General features: G+C 35.5%; 1 protein-coding gene across 2 annotated transcripts in view; it reads left to right on the plus strand.

Moving 5' to 3' along the window:
* Nucleotides 1-1616: 1616 nt before the first annotated feature.
* The window catches only part of LOC150102455 (acyl-CoA:lysophosphatidylglycerol acyltransferase 1-like), a 150051-nt gene continuing 136815 nt past the window's right edge, over nt 1617-14852 (plus strand). The window contains exon 1 of one of the 2 annotated variants that reach the window (XM_090399412.1): nt 1617-1744. The gene's annotated coding sequence lies outside the window, so the exon portion shown is untranslated. Of the gene's footprint in view, nt 1840-14852 lie in introns of both variants that reach the window. The other variant, XM_090399413.1, reaches the window with a different exon arrangement.

A 14852-nucleotide genomic window follows, 5' to 3' on the forward strand; every position in this document is an offset into this window, starting at 1 on the left:
AAATAAGGTGAGTTCTACAGTCGATTGCATAAGTTTACAGGACAAAAAAGCCGAGTCGAACAGGTCGAAGAAAGGCTTTGAAAAAAAAAGTTTCTTCAGCCAGTGACTTTACTTGAACTAAAGTCTATCTTCGAGCGGCCTGGCCAGAGGATGCAATCGTCACTTCCACTGAGCTACACAGGCCTTGTGATACACACTTGTAATCTATTTATCTCAAAATGCATAACCTTACATTTCTTTACATTAACCTTCACCCATTATCTGTTGCTCATACTGACAACCGTTATATCGTCCTGCAAGTTCTTCACATTGCCTTGATTAACTATTACTCTATGTAATTTTGCTTCATCAGCAAACAACTGAATATTTTCTTTCAGGTTATTTCCTATATTATTTATGAAAAAATTAAATAGCAATGGTCCGAGCACTGAACTTTGCAACACACCACTAGTGTGCTGCAAAGTTCAGTGCCACAAAGTTTTCCCTGCAGTTCTGTCCCTGCATAATACTACTTTTTTGATATCTGTCCACCAGCCACCATCGTACCCACTTAAGTGGTGTCTTGTTCATCCCTATTTGTTCTAATTTGAGCAACAGGGTTCCATGCGGTATTCTGTGAAATGGCTTTGAAAAATCCAGCAAAATTATCGTGTAGCCATTTTCTTCATTCAAATATTAATTTATTCAAAAACTAAATTACTAAGGCATGACCGACCCTTCACAAAGCCATGTTGGCCTTCATACATCCATTCTTGTATTCTCTTTTGACCAATTTTTCTAGTGCTTTTACCATCATGCCTGAGATACTGACTGGTCTATAATTTGCTACTGCAGTTCTACAATCTCCCTTATGCAAAGGGATTATTTTGTCCCTTTTCCACTCCTTTGGAACTCGGCCAGAGCTGTGACTTAAATTAAAGAGCTTAGTCAGAGCTTAGAGGCATTGCCAGTTCCCTTGCACTCTCTCACAGAATCTTAGCTAATATCTCATCTATTCCCACAGTTGTGTTTACATTGAGATTCTGCAATATCGTAAGAACCTCCAATTCATCCACCTCTATTCCTACATCATGTCTGTCACATATGTTAAAGCAGTAACCTCAATTAGGATGATATATCCTTCCAAAGTGGTCACTCAGTAACTCTACTATTTTATCTGCTTCTGTCACCTTGTGACCATCACTGATTAAGGTTAATCTTCTATAGTCATTCTTCCTCTTACTTGCCACAATGATGAAATATAAATGTGTTGAACAAATAAAAGAAGTACTATTTCCTCCTATATGAACAATTGAAGCCATAACCCTACTGTTCAGTAATGTATGTCCTATATGAAATGTACTCACATGAATGCCATATTAATGTTACATTCGTTTATGGGAAGGCAAATGTGTAATTGGTTTTGTTATCGAATTTTGCGACTAGTGTGATATTACTGTATTATTCTTATTATCATTATATTTATTATTATTTTTAAATTAAAGTTCTCTCAAATCAAATGTTTGTTGAACGAATGTATAAAAAGAGCAAAATGATTCTACTGTGAATGATACATTCTTCTTGAGTTTGGGTCGCCTCGTGCACTTTGCGATGTGATTTGATGTTCAGTAGTGGGTTGGGTTGAGCGGTAACTCCTTATTTCATGTGACGGATGTATAACTTAAAAATTAAACACTGCCTTGGCGGAATATTTGTCTAATTTTTGAATTATGAAGTCTTTAGTTAAGTAAATCGAACCGAATCAGTAAGTAAAATTCAAAGATTATATTGATAAGTAGCCCATTGCTATTTATTTCAGCCCGATGATGAACGATATCAATTGTGCATACAGCACATGCGGTGAGATTTATTTTAATAGATCCCCCCTTCTAAAGAACTATAAATCTTACATATGCTTTTGGTACTTAGATTGCCTTTGATGTTACAGTATATTTCTCTTCATCTGATTTTTTTGATCGGTTTTAGGCAGGAATTTATTTTTATATCAGAAGTATATTAATGGGACCAAGAAAGGTTTCATTGCATGTTTTGTTATTGACTTATTTCGCAACGTAAAACTGAAGTATAAAGGTGTTTTAAATTTAACCCTATTGGATTTACTGTTGCATGACATTTTTTGCTTATCAGATAACTTTTCAGAAAGGATATAAATCTTTATGATGTTTCCAAATGCAAGTAGGATAGAATCTGTTGTACCTCTACGAATTTTGCTTTGGGATAGAACAAAACATTTTTGCAGCATTCGTTACTCTTCCTAAGATATTTAGAATGTGAACTTGATGTAATTGTTAAATATTGTAGTTATAGTCTAATACTTATTGTAAATAATTCAGAAATATAGGGGGTCCAAATTTATTTTAAGTTGTAATTTTAGAGCTCAATTATCAAGGAATTAGAAGACAAGTTTTAATGGACTGTGCAATGTGTATAATTTATTTCTTATTAATAATCAATGTGTATTTTGAATTTATATTAACGTTTTGTAAAACAGTAAAAAATATTACATATATAAAAATTATATACTTTGTCTTTTACATAATTCATTTCAGTTAATTATATTTTGGTATAAAATAGGACAAAATTACTCTGGATTTTTCTGTATGCTTTGTGGATATATCTTGTATATTGTTCTCCCACATATGAAGAGGAAATTAATCATTAATAATGATTGTGAGTTAGATGGTCTTTAACTGTCCTCATATTTGTTATCCTTTCAGCTGTACTTGATGCAAAACAAATGTAATTCTGTGCTGGTAGTGTTTTGACAAATTTGGCCAAAAAAAAAAAAAAAAGCATTTATTTTTATTATTGGCTTGCTACCAGAAGATTGAAGTCCATCTAGGATGGCAGTAGTTCATATAAAAGTACAAATTACTTGAATTCATATTTACACATGGATTCTGCATGTAAGCATACCAACTCAATAGTTGTAGTCCAAGGCTAATTCACTGAATGGGGGAAAAAATACACCAGTTGGTGAACCATATACATACTAAGTCATCACTCCTGTGACCAAATTCACATGAATAACACATAATTCACTACCCATTCATAGCTTATTTGCTCTTTCTTTCACATCCTTTTTCATATTTTTAAACATTGGATTAATTTTTTTTTATCATCATCTTCCCTTCCCCTCTTTTACTTTGTGGTGTTGAGGGTTTATTAATCATCGAACCTCAAACCGTTCACAGGATAAGGTGGTCAGCCTTACGCCCCAGTGTATCCTATGTCCATAGTGTTGAGTTCTCAAGGCCGGTTTGCCTGCTTTGAGAGATGAAAAACCCCAGGATAAACTGGGGGAAAAACCCTACTGTCCACACCCAAGACCAGCTAACTTGGTTATGGCTGAGGAAGATCCTTCAGTTTCTCACATCACCGACAGGAATTGAACCTAGGACACTCCTTCCCCAGGCATATGGTTGCAAAGCGCACAGCTACTAGGCTAACCGCACAGACTGTTTTTTTTTAAATCTTTGTTAAACATATAAATAATACCAATGTGTGTTCAGTGTTTGCCAAGTTAGATAATCGGTATTAATTATACATAAAGTTTAGATAACCTATCTTTTGAGCAGTAACAACTATAATTGGTTCTTATTGTTATATTGTTACTGTCCACCCTTCTTGACTGAGTGGTTGGTATACCCACTCTACAACCAATAGGCTGTGGGATTTGAATCCCACTGTGGGCATGGATGTTTGCAGTTGTCTTCAGATGAGAGATGAATTTCATTATCTGGTGTGAGACCACTGCTCCACTTATTGGAAGCCTGAAGTGGCTTGTAAAAGCTTCATGTTTGGTTTCTGAACTATGTAAAAATGAAAAAAAAAAAAAATTATTATTATTAGTAGTAGTAGTACATTAAAAGACAAGTGGAAGCTGCAGACATGAAGTTCCTAAGACCACTTGCAGGCTATAAAAGAATAGACAAGATAGGAAATGAAGAAATAAGAAAACAGTTATCCATGATTAATATAACAGAAGATACCACAAACTGTAGAAAGAATGAATGAGGACAGATGGCCAAATATTGCTTGGAAATATAAACCAAAGGGACACCGAGGAGGAGATGGGCAGAAGACTTTTTAAACCTTTGAAAATGTTACAGGCAAACAATTGCCTAATACAGGAAGCAAAGAAGAAGATTATTATTACATGCCCCCAAGAAGTACAAAGACTCATTGAGGGAACCTATTCTACAACTCTCCGTCTCTACCACTTAATCTTCCAACTACACCAATGCCATCTACTTTCTTTCATCTACTACCATTATCACTATTGCTTTCTTCAAGTTCGACATGGAAGGGATGCAACTCTTTTGAAATTATCAGTAATACCCACCTCCTCGCTATCTTTTCTGTCTTTTTGAAAAATGCTATAATCAGGAGTATTAGTACATCATCCTCATTAACCACATTTCACTAATACTCCTGATTTGTGGATGGACTGACTGTATCAAGGCCAGAACTCTGCACCCTTTTTCCTAATTTTCCTTGTATTGATGTATAAGTGCAACATGTTTCTCGTGGTCTCTTTCCTTCCTACAATTGAATGACAGAGCAATGCTCTATCATTCAAGTCCTTAGGCTGTGTTGCTCCCATTGAGACTATTTCTGTATCCTTATCTTTTCTTCCTTTGTATCTCACCATTTCTGGTGTCTTACACTCACAGTTCCAGCATTTTGTTTTCATTTTCCTGAATAGCTGTGCACCTCCTATTCTCATCAACAGTCTACCCAGTTTCAAACTGCTCTTCTCACTCAAATGCAGTTCTTCAGCAAACAGCTCTCTTAAGAAAAAATAAACTTCAAATTTATCCCTTACATCCATGTACTCTAATCCTCTTTTTCATGTACATTTCATTATAATGTCATTCCATTTATAATCATTGCTCTTCTCTTCTGCTTTCTACCATTATACTTGGCAATACTTGCAATCCCGTGCTATCTCATGCACACAGCATTGTGGAGAGAAGACAAACTGCATCCCCTGCATTTTGTCTTCTCTCCACATCCTCACTCGCATCATTGCTTCTGACACATTTTAGACACCTGCTCCATTTTCACATCTTTAACCATGGAGTCTTCATGCAACTCCATACTACTTTTCACCATTCTGTGCAGTCATTCATCTTTGGCTTATTTTCCACTGGCACCTTCAACCATTTTCTTCTTCAAGGGTCTGTCATTCTGCACATGGCTCCGCTTGCTCTTCAGCTTTACTAATTCTTTTCTAATACCCTCAGTCATGTTTATATCTTTCATACTAGCTTCTTTACCCTTCTACCTTTTCTACTGTTTCACTGTCTTTCATATCTTCCTCTGTCTTACTACTATGCTCTGTCATTCACCACATTTTTACTCATTCACTTTCTGACTGGCTACATTTGTATTGCTTATGTTATTCACACTACCATGTAATGCTTCTTTCACCAGATCACTCACCTGCTGTTTTATAGTATCTCTCTTTGCTGTCAGACAAGTGCTCATTCTTCTTGTTATATTCTAGCTAACTCCCAGTAACTGATACTATCCATCAACTCTGCATTCATGTCACACATCACACGCACTCTCCTTCCATCTTTCTTAAAAATCTATAACATGTTCACATAATACAACAAATACATATAGCTCACCTCATATTTCATAAAACAACTAAAATCAAAATTTAATTCATGAACAGACAAAGCAGCTGCCATCTTGCTTTTGATGCCCATCAGTATATGTCACTGTAAGAAAACTGAACCAAAAACAGCACACAACTTCTATATCAACTCTCTCACACATAAATACATAAAAGCCCACAATTAACCAAAAAACTTATATGCACCTGTAGCAGAAGCACCACTCTTCTTGTATTTCATCATATGCTTTTTTGGAGTTCAGCGAAACTTAAGGATTCTGATTTCTCAACTATTTAAAAATATGGTCTTGACAACTTGTATTTTGCTTAAACCTAGTTGGTTCTTCTGAGATTTTTCTTCAACTATGTTTCTTAATTTTTTTCTCATGAATGCATGCTTTTATAAATCTTTCCTGAACACGTAAAGATATATGGTCAGTGATTATGAAAGACTTAGGAAACAGTTTGAAGCTATACATGGAACGAGGAGTTAAGTCGAAAGGAGATAAATGCTGCTTGTGCACTGACCATGAGCTATTTTAACATCAGCATCTCCAATCTGTGTATCTGAAGTTGTGGTTAAGTGTTGGAGAGCCAAGTGAGAGCAAGGATTTAGAAGTGAATTGATAAGAGTACTGTTATTTGTGATGGTTAGCATGGATTTGTTAAAGGGAGATGAAGTTTTACGAATTTATTTATCTGCTACATCAAAATGATATATACTTAGGACAAGGGAGACACGCTCTCTCTCTCATATCCATGTTTATCAGCTGTGGTGCAAATGCAATTCATCTTACTATGGACAGACAGAGAAATATCGAAAAGTGCATTGAAGAATACCAAAGAAGTGAAGCCTCAGTTTTGTCATCACATGTACTCTCTTCAGCTGATTCAGAAGACGCTTTGGCAATGAGACATCAAATGTTATGGAATAAATCTAAACTACTACACCGTTACTATGACCTAACCGAGAGAATTTGGGAATCCTTAGAAATGGCATTGGATCCAAAACATTGAAATATATACTCATGTATCACTTATCGTAATGCATCCTAGCCATCATTAGTCGAATGCATGTATGTGGATGTGTAAACATGCATGACATGCTCAACAGTACAATGCATAATTAGAGAAATATTTTAAACATAAGTCTCTTGTATAACTGCATAGTTGTAGTCACCTTTTGTTAGTCTTTACTGTTTATGTTTACACCTGAAGAAATGGTATGTAATTAGAATGGAAAACATCCTGTTTTTAATTAAAATAATTGTTACCATCTTATTATGGTTTTTTGTCTTCTCTTAACTTTTTTATATCCATGATCTGGTGAAGTCTACATGTGTGCACACACACAGTTCAACAAATATGCTTGCTCACTTGCCCATGGCAAGTAGATTTTGTTAGCTGGCAAATAGCTGCACATCAAACAAAATATGATATTTTTTATTTAAATAACTTTCTAAACAAAAATTTTTTTTTTTTAACTTTTAAGATAACAGAAGAATATGCATAACATAAAGGGTTATTCTAGTAACAGAAATTAATTTAACAAATTACATTTTCCAAAAAAAACCAAAAAAAAACCAATCATATTATATATTTATTCTCCAAACAACAATCCCTCATCACTGGTCACTTTATGGAACTGCTTATTGGGCATATCATGGGAAAAAATCGGGGCATGGGATCTTGGGCAAGTACATTTTTTTTTTTTGCAGGGAAGGAGTAGAATTTTGCAAAATGTTGCCCTCTGTATATATACATAGGTGTGTGTGTGTGTGTGTAATAGAAAGGTATACCTCTATGCCCAATAGTAGAATGGATAGATTCTCCCACATACTGTGTTACCAAATTGTCTAGCTAAACTGCTGAAGGGCCTTATAGGACAATTACCTTCCTTTGTTAAAAACTCCATTTCCAGCATCAGTAACATAGTCCTTGATGAACATGTCATTTTAGCAAGCTTTGATATAGTGACTCCATTTACCAACATTTCCACTGGGGATATCCTTGTCCTGCTTCAAGATAAATTCTCAAAGGTTATGGCACTCCTCAAACATATCTTTTAAATACAAAAATGCAACGTACACACTGAACTCTGGTTATGTATATACAAGCCTCTTTCAAAAAATTTTTTAAATCTTTATATGGAAACATTTGAAAAAAAAAAAAAAAAGTCCTAGAAGAATAATGATAGCAAAGGTATGTTGATGACATATTCTTAGTCTGGAACCATGGATACTTTCACTTTTGATTTCTGTGAATACCTCAGTAGCCAACACCTTAACATAAAATTTATCTACAAGTTAGAATCAAATGGTTTAATCCCATTTCTGGATCTTCAGTTAACTAAGGAATCTGATAAATTAAGTTGCTATATTCTGAAAATGCACACTTGCTGAGAGATATCTATATGCTTCTTCACATCATTACAGAGCTCAAAAATTTGCTCATGCAAGGCATGTCATTACTGACATGATGAACTAGCTAAAGAAATCCAATATTTAAAAAACACTTCAGCAAAATAGCTACAGTGGATGCATCTCAAGTCTGCTTACCAAACATGGGATTGGAGATTTTCTTTTAAAGACGAGGAAAGTAGAGGCCTCAGTAGAGACCGTTCCATATAATAGCTCCATTTCCATAAAACTTGCAAAAATACTTAGAAATCATAAAATAGTATTCATCCCTTTATCAGTATGAGATCACTACTTTATCAGTATGAGATTTATACAACCTCGACATGACCTGCTAAAATATCCTGGTGTAATGTAATTTATAGGCTGTGGTGCAGCAGTTCATCATACTATGGACAGACTGCAGACAGAATAAACTATCAAGCAGTGCATTGAAGAACACATCTGAGATATTGAATGCCAAAAAAGCTTCAGATTTGTCATGTCTGACCCAAAGGACACTTGGCATTGAGACATCAAGTGTTACAAGATAAGTGTGAACCATTACACTGTTGCTATGACATAATGAGAGAATTTGAGAATCTATAGAAATGGCATTGGATCCATCTAAATATAAACCCAATTATTAACTTGTCATGATACATCTTAGTATATCATTAACCAAACATGTATGTGAATGCTTAAATATGCACAATGTGCTCAACAATGCAATGCACAATTAGAAATATTTTTAAAATTATCACTCTTACATATCTACATTATCATTGCCACTTGTGTTAAAAAAAATTAGCAAACTTGTTTGTCTGCTAGTTTTAGTTTTTGCACCTGAAGAAATCCTATGTAATTAGGATGATTTTTTTATATTAACGTTACTATTAATATCTTATTTCGGTTTTTCGCCTTACAGACTGATATTATTCCCACACATGAAAGGCAGAAGAGCCTATAACAGATATATGCCATTCGTGGGTAAGAGTTAAGAGCAGAGTAATCTGTTGGTATTTTTCTTGAACTGGTGGAGGTTGTAGTCCTTCGGAAATGCTTCATGAGGGGAGGTTGTTCCACAGAACTGATGTTAATGGAATGAAAGATGACTAGGAATAGCAGGTTCAGTGAATATGCAGTTCGACTGTGAAGGGATTTTGAGCATCTGCTACACTTACATTAGATCTCTAGATCTGACAGAAATGGGAGACATAATGGATGCTAGCTCTGCTGAACGATGGCATGGAAATATGGCCATTGTTCAGCAGAAAAGGGTATCATATCATATTTTTTTGGAAGCTGATTATGCTTTAGAAGTGATATGATTATGCCGGGAAAAGTTTGGAGTAAGAGTCAGTGAGAAGAGGGATTTGGTCTTGAGCATTATCAAAAGTGGAAATGATCTGAAGTGTTTTTTTGCAAGAAAACAAGCAAAACTGGGTTTAGAAAGCATTGAAGTTGTGATTAGGTTGTTTTCATCTTAATCAAGAAAACTGTGGAGATCAATATTCAGGGCACTTGTTACATATGATCTTGAAGCTTGAGAATATTTGAGCACTGCTAAGCTTGTCCTATAAGTAGGATGAGTGGAGAGTGCTATCATAAGCAAAACTGTAAATAGGGTTTGCAGTCAATGAGAGCAGGTCGTGTATGTAAATCATGAAAGGGGTGGGTGAAATGACGGAGCTCTTAGAGACACCACCATTAACAGGAAAATCTGAAGAGGGAACACTATTACATGTAGTGATCAATCTGAGAGAAAATTATCAGTCCTTGTTGCATTTACGCATGGATGAAGGCAGTGTATATGATAGTAATTTGTTGAGAAGCCTTCAATGCCAGACCCTATCAGAAACCTTGTGGATGTCAAATGCAATGCACAGGTTTCTCTAAACCTTTCCATGGAATGAGTCCAGAGATGTGAGATGCAGGCCAGGAGTTCATGAAAACAAGCAAAACTGGGTTTAGAAAGCATTGAAGTTGTGATTGGGGAATTGGCTATATATATGGGCTTGCTTCCTTACTGTAGGGTAAATGCCAGCTGAGTAAAGTTTGGTGTAGCGTATAGATGATAAAGAATAGGTGTTAGTTTGGGGGCACATCGCTTGAGCACAATGGACGGAATTCTGTTAGGGCTTGGCTGCCTTTGTGAGGTACAAGTTATTCATGATTCTTCTGATGTCTTTCAAGTGGAAGATCACAGGAGGCATGAGATACAATGTTATAGACAAAGAATTAGAAAATTTGCCATGGTCATCTGTGGAGGAGTTGAAAGCAAATAATTAAGTCAGGATGTCAGCATTCTCTTTAGGTTAGGTGATGATACAATTCTACCATTAGGATGAGATAGAGAAGGTAGCACAGATAGACAAAACTTCCCAATAGCTTTGGTAAGGGACCAGAAGATGTGACTAACAATAGCACAAGAAACGAGTTTTCTAAATTTATCCTTGTGGAATTTAGACTTTGCCATTTTAATGATGGTTTTAGTTGTGGGCAACTATGTAAAGTGTTTGCTTTTCTTGAGTACACTTCTTGGAGAACATTGGTTTAGATAGGTTAAATTTGAACAGAGTGAGAAATGGATGCTTCCATTCCAACATGGATTATTTCTGTAACAAGATCACAATAGCTATCTACATCTGAAGAAAGAAAACATAGCCTGACCATGGAGAGGAGAAGGGTCATGCATGTCCTCCCACTTCGCATTGTTCTACTGCCATAGTATGCAAGGTTGTGAATGACTGAAGCAAGGACTTTCCACCAGAGATGAAACTTGGATGAGATTGTGATCTGAAGTACCAAGAGGAACAGTTGCCTGAACAGAGTACCTGGAAGAACTAGTTAATAAGAGATCCCAGAGCATTGGGTGAGTGAAGAGGATTGTCAAGAATTCTTGTAGGGAATTAATCTGTTTCAATTCATTGCTTGCAGCAAAAATTTATGTTTGTCTTCTAACTTGTTCAGCAAAATTCAAAAAAGGAAGCCATTTAGAATTCAGAACATTGAAATCACCAAGAACGATGACTTCACTGTTTAGAAATTTGTACTCAATGAAATTGAACTTCAAAGATATGAAGTCGGAGAGGTTCAGTGATTTTCAGAATATAGAGAATGGTAAAAGCAGCTGTTGAATGAAACAAAATGTGACAAAGGAATTTTAAGTAATTGGAGGTCAAAAATGTGAAATTTTAAGTTTGTCATCCTTTGGCAAGGAATATTGGAAGGAAAGAGTATAATTTGGACAGTTAAGATGGGCTGTGGCTGATATAGCAGAAATTTGGGGTTCAGTCAGAAACAGAAAAGCTAGTTTGGATGACTGAAGGTTATATGTGTCATTTAAATTATTGCTGATGCCACGAATGTAGGTAAAGTTAATATGAAAGTTTTTTGCAGCTTTTTTAAGTTTTTTTTTTTTTGGTTGGTGGGGGGAGGATTTTGGAGGGAGATCTTTTTTTAGTTTATTGGCAAAGACACATACTTATTCATGCTAAGTTTCATATTTAATGTTTCAAAAGATGAAGAGAAAGAGGGAAGGGGAAAAATACTTTTGAACATGTCACCCATACGGAGAGCATCCATTTTCCAAACCATAACATGAGCTTGCCCTCTGAATACTGTTACACAGCTTCCCTTCACGCATGACTTAGCAGTGTAAGTGACAATGAAATTATGTGTCAGTTGATTAAGAAACCTCTTGTACACCAGTAACTGACTGGTGGCCAGCTTGTGGAATTGCTTTACTGCTGCAGTCTCAAAATTGGAATGGATAGGGTCAGATAGGTTTGAGCAAGTTATCTATGGAGTGGGGTGCAATATTCCGAACAAGGTAAGTCACTTGGTGTGCTGCAAAGGTCTCTTTTGAGACTGTTGTTGTTTATCTTGCATATTAATAATATTGGGACAGATTTAACTGTAGATATGTAGGAGTTAAGCAGGTGTTGATTAATAATAGTAATTGAGAAAGATTTTAATAGGTTGTATAAGTGGGCAACTGAGTAGAACTATCAGTTTATTGTTGCAAAGTGTAAAGTTCTGAAATTAGGTTGTCAGATATGGAATGCAAAGTAGACATTTAGTGGGAAATTTAGGAGATAGGAACTTGAAGCTCAGGGATCATCATATTGCACTAGTTGAGGTCATCACATCTAATTATAGCATGTACACGAAGGGTCTTGACATGCAGAAATAAAGAGGCTCTGATTTCATTGTGTAAGATGATCAGGCCTCATGGATTATTGTGCACTGATTTGGTCACCAAGTCTTCAGGATGAAGATATGTTAGAAAAAGTCAGAAGAAGAGTAACTCAGATAACGTCTGGTCTTTAGAATATATGGGGTATGTAGACAAATTGAGGGAAAGCAATTTGCAATGCCTTGTAAATAAGAGGAGATATGATTGAGAGAAGTCATTGAGGGGATGTTACCACATTAATGTTGAAGAAATTTCCAATGAATGAAATTACAGGAATAGAGCAAGAGGCCATTCTTGGAAACTATATAAAGAGGGTGTGAGCACGGGAGTAAGGAGCAGATTCTTTGCATGGAAAGTGATTGGTGAGAGTCATTTGAGTTTTGTGTGTGACATTGTGTCCTCCAATGATGACTTTTGACTCCGTGGCGAGCTGATGTTAATAATAATAATTCTTGCATTTTATTTCACTTTTAAAATTGGTATGTTGAGAGAGTTCTCCAGTCATCTGAGATTTGATCTTTTGACCAAGTCTTCTGAATTATGCAGTATAGCCACCATAAAATTTTTGTACTACCATATTTTAGCATTTTAGATCACATAGCACCTCCTCCAGCTACTTTTCTGCATTTCATTTCGTTAATGAATTTTCATAAATACTATGCCATTCCTGGAAACTATATAAGGAGGATGTGAGCAAGGGAGTAAGGAGCAGAGTAAGAGCTTCAAGTTTGAATGAGTTAAATGAGAGCACCTCATTTAATAATTTTTCAAAGTAATCACTTTGGAAAAATAGGATATCCATACTTTTCAGTTATGTTCTCCGTATGTAATCTATAGTTACTTTTGTGAATTCTCTCATTGATTTCTAAGCTCTTTTAGCAGCTTTCAAAAACATTTTGCTACCTCCTTGATGTTTAATTTCAATATGGAGTGTTTCAGGAGGAATAGTAAATATTTTGGTAGGTGGTAGTGCTGATTATTCTGAAGAAAATAAGTTCTTATGGACATGTGTCCAATTATCAATGGATGCATTAATACAGCAGTTTGAAACAGGAAATTTCTTGTTTCAAAAATGAAACAAGAAATTGGGGATGTACCCTTGGCTACAAGGATTGGTATGTTCTTTCAGCACAACGAAACTCTTGCATGTTATAGTTGTCCGGTGTTTGGATCGGCTGCAGTTCATTGGCCATCATGGTCTTTTCATCCATTAGGATGGATGAAAAGCAAAGTATACAAAGAAAAGGAAAATACAAGAGATGAATTGATCACTTGCATTATGGATAATGCTTCCCTAATAAAAAAAAAATGTCAGACGACCTCAGAAGAACAACACATACTATTACCACAAGAGTTGCAAAATGCAGTGAAGTTGGCGGTAGAATTTTTGAACATTTATTATGAACTGTAAATTACAATATTTGACAGTTACCTGTGTTTTGTATCATTCAAACAGTCAATAAATACAAACAATGTCGTTTGTTGTTCTTTAATATCCCTCATAATAGCTTTTTATGTGCCAGTTTCAAACAGTTGTATCTCCACATCTGTTGGCAGTTGGACACATATTTATATGAACTTTTTTACTCAGAATAATCAATAATACCAGCTACCAAAATGTTTACTATTTTCTATTGAAAAACACCGTATAACAGAGGAAGATGTTACAGGAATACGGTAATATCTTCCTATATTGACTGTTATGCCTTCAGGTGGTTTGAGTGATCATTCATAGTTGAAGTGGGAGATGACAGTGCATGTGGTAGCGCTCTAAGAAGGAGCATGTGTGGAATTATAAATCAGATGATTATAATAAACTGAGAATGGAAGTTGAAGCAGTGCCTTGGCTTGAGAAACTGCATGGTAGAGAAATCAACAGAACATTGAGAAGTAGTCAGAGAATGTTTTGAAGAAAGCAATATCTGAATGCATCCTTCAGAGTTAGGAGAATAGATTGCATGGGAGTTAATGGATGAATAATACTTTAAAGCAAAAGATGAATAAAAATAATGTGGATTTGATATCATGATGAGAGTGATGACAAGGCTCAAGAGCGATACAGAAAGTTGGGCAGGAGATTGATGTTCATGATGAGAATAATGGAATAGGATTGTGAAAAGACTAACTGAACCCAAATAAATCATGAGAATTTTATCATTGTGTAGCACATAAAAGGAAGAATGTTGTTAGTGAATGCAGATGGCAAAAGTGACATATACTAGAGATAACTGACTTAACTTTACTTCAGTAAGGTATACTTTTTTCATGCAGACCTGGTTAACTCTCTGTATGAAAAAATATAAGTAGAATGGTATTAAAGAATATTGAAGCTATTACTGCTACAAGAACTTGATTGGAATGCAGTAGTCTGGTTAGATTCTGTTGGCCCAAGTGCTGAAGGAGTGAGAGTTATCAACATCCCATGTGATGAGACATGGTTGTTTCATCATATGTATGATTCCTAACACACGAAGAAGAGCAAGATAATTCCAATATATAATGGGTAGCTAGGAGTGATGCAACATATTATAGACCATTTGGTGTCACTGTTATGGTTATGAAAGTTAAAAAAAGACTAGGAATTGCATCTGTTGGTAGATAGACAGCACTGGGATCCTCTATAAAGAAC

This window comes from Typopeltis vanoorti, chromosome 10 (genome assembly GCF_054136105.1).
Source record: "Typopeltis vanoorti isolate ZY-2024b chromosome 10, IOZ_Tvanoo_1.0, whole genome shotgun sequence".
NCBI lineage: Eukaryota > Metazoa > Arthropoda > Arachnida > Uropygi > Thelyphonidae > Typopeltis > Typopeltis vanoorti.